Raw genomic sequence first — 2,985 nt, forward strand, 5'->3', positions numbered from 1 at the left:
GGGATCCGCTTCATGAGTCATCTCAGCCAGCGGTGTCCAGATGGCCTGTGTTAGCAGTTCAAACCTGCAAGCAAGAAGGTGCGATCAGCTCACATAAAGATGAGCAGCCTCAAGGCAGAAACGACCCGGGCGGTGGGACCCAGTTCTTCCAAGGTGCTGCACAGGCAGGTGAGAGTTGGACGGTGGGAGAGGGAGATGGCAGTACAGACGCTGACTTCAAATCGTGGCGTTGGCAAACCCACACGGAGTCCACCAGGCTCGGAGGACTGCATTCCGCCTGCATGCGGAATGCTCCTTGGGAGCAGGAGCGAGGGAGGCCAGACGTCTTGCTTGCTTTAAGTACGTCATCAGGAAAGATAGACGAAGACATCGTGCTTAGTGAGCGAGATGGTCCCTACATGAGATGCGGTGGCTGGGTGCCAGCAAGTCTGTGCCAACTCAGAATCGCGCCACGAGACGAGATGCTACGCCAGGCTCACAGTGATGCCTGAGCCCATTGTTGCAGCCACTGTGCCAATCCATCTTTTTGAGGGTCTAACTCTCCTTTGCTGACCGCCCATTTTACCAGGCACGGGCTCCTGGTGGCGCATCCAAAGGAAGTGAGATGATGTCTCCCACCCTTACCTGTAAGGAACATGCTGGCTGTGCTTCCAAGACAGACGCACTACTTGTTCCGGCAGTCCATGATACTTCGAGATGTTCTTCACTGTGGTAGTTATACAATTGTCAATTTAAGGATTAAGCTTGTAGGGGTGGAGTCTAGCCTGTCAATCAGGTCATAGCCAATGAGGCTTCTGTGTGGGCATGGCCTTCCCCTAAGGATTCTGGGAATTCCGTATTTCTTCCTTGGAGGTGAGAGACTGCTTGCTCCCCGGGAGACATTGCAGCTGACAAGCCACATGGACGCAACCAGACCTCAGAAGCCGGAGAAGCCACACAGAGACCCCTGCCAGCGCTGAGATGCTTACAACACCACTGGACTCAAAGACTTTCTACCCACTGGCCTGTGATCATCCTGCATTTGACTTCATTGCATGTCTTTCATGAGTTTGAAGAGGACTTTATATAGATTGGTATTGGACATATGGGCTAATATCAGACTTACAGCCTTGGACTGGGTTGGGATGTTTTCTTCGTGTACAATCACTCTTGTATATAAACCTCTTCCTTATACACATATGTGTGTCCATGGATTTGTTTCTCTAGTCTACTCAGACTTACATGCATCGGAGCGGATGGAAAGTACCCTGGCTTGGCCCCAGGGGGTGGATTGGCACCGTAGCTGCCCCAAGGACTTGAGCATCGTGAAGATGGCACAAGACAGAAGCTTTTGATGTGGTGACACGTGAGGCCTACCCGGGTCTGCGCAGACTAGCTAACGGAATCGCCCCTGCCCCATGGGGACACCGAGGCTGGGAAGGTTATTGGAGCTTTAGCTGATGGTGCCCAGTCCCCCAATCCACACACAGCAGTGCCACCAGCTCACGGCCACTGTACTTCAGGGAGCCCCAGCAGGGACAAGAGAACCCAGGCTGTGCGCACCAGTGTCTAGCCTAGACCCCCTCGCCCTTGTTGGTCAGTCATGAGGTGGCCAGTTCAGGGGTGGGCCGTCCCCAGCCACAAGCCTACATCTCAGCACTGGTCACCTAGCAAAGCCACCTGTGGTGCTGGCACTGGCCCAGCTCCAGAACCTTCCATTCTCTAGCCCGCTTTTGACTGGCCCCTGGGAGCTGAAATCATTTGTATTTTATTTCTGCCTCCACCCTGGAGGACCTTTTGTTCAGTTCAGCGCTGTCTCGCCAGCCTGTGGGAAGGGTTTAAAGAGTGGCCTCCTCTCGGGGCCTCTGGTCCCCCCGCAGCTGGGCGGGCAGGGTGAAAGGTGGGGCTGCTAGGTCTCAGGTGTCATCGACTGGTAACTCAGGGTCACGGTCTCCAGTGGACCCCTGCCATTCCAGACCATGCAGATCCTCAGTAGCGGTTATTGTCAACTTGTGAACCTTTTCATTGTGAGTCAGGTGAAGGTGTACAGAGCAGCTCACCTGTGTTACGTTCCTGTTTTGTTTCAGCGCATCGTCTGAGCTCAGTCCCCTCCATTACCCCACTGCTCCCATGGCTTTCTTGTTTTCTGCACTTTATCCATGACTAAATGCTGCCCTTTGGATCTCAAATAGTTGGTTCTTATAAATAAGGGGTGGTGGTACTGAATTCCGTTTCAGACTGGAGGAGTGACGAGGGACCATAGTCTTAGGGGACTCCACCAGTCTCTGAGGACAGTGGGTTCTGTCCCCCCGGGCTTTCTAGTGCGATCCTTTTCCGAGCAAGCAGGTGGTGGTGGCGGATGGGCACCGTCCAGTTCTTCCCGTCTCAGCGTTGTCGGGAATGATGCTGTGCTGTCCCTTAGTCCAGCGGACTGACAGTTTCCGTATGTCTTTTATTTTCCTCACTCTTCTGTCCTCCAGGCGGGGAGAGACCAGTAGTAGTTGCTCACTATGACCAATTGCAGTCACAGGTAAACGCAGCTGTCAGACACTCACCTGCAATGTTCCTTAGATTCTACGAATGCAAATGAGATTGTTTAGTAAACTCTCCCAACATTGGGTTACAGCATTATTAGGCCCGACGGTCTTCAAAGCTGAGCAGAAGCCTTGGTTTCTTTAATTGCTATTCCATTCTCACGTAGGTATTGGTTCACAAATAGCAATTACCACAGTGTTGTTGCCACGAGAGCAGGAAACTGGACAAAACTGGTGACAACGAATACACTGCCAGCAACCAACAACAGCACAGGCGCACAGCATGTGCAGACACAACCACGTGCGTACAGAGACGTCTCAGGTGGGTGATAGTCACAGGTCTGCCCCGGAGAGTGCACAGCAGGAGCAAGAGGTAAGTCAGTGTGCTAGTCTGGGTACTTTAGAGAAACAAATCCACAGAAACTCATATGTATAAGAGAGAGTTTTATATAAAGGGTAAGTGCACATCAAG

This window comes from Echinops telfairi, unplaced genomic scaffold (genome assembly GCF_000313985.2).
Source record: "Echinops telfairi isolate 266 unplaced genomic scaffold, ASM31398v2 ScPeMD7_2;HRSCAF=8, whole genome shotgun sequence".
Classification (NCBI taxonomy): domain Eukaryota; kingdom Metazoa; phylum Chordata; class Mammalia; order Afrosoricida; family Tenrecidae; genus Echinops; species Echinops telfairi.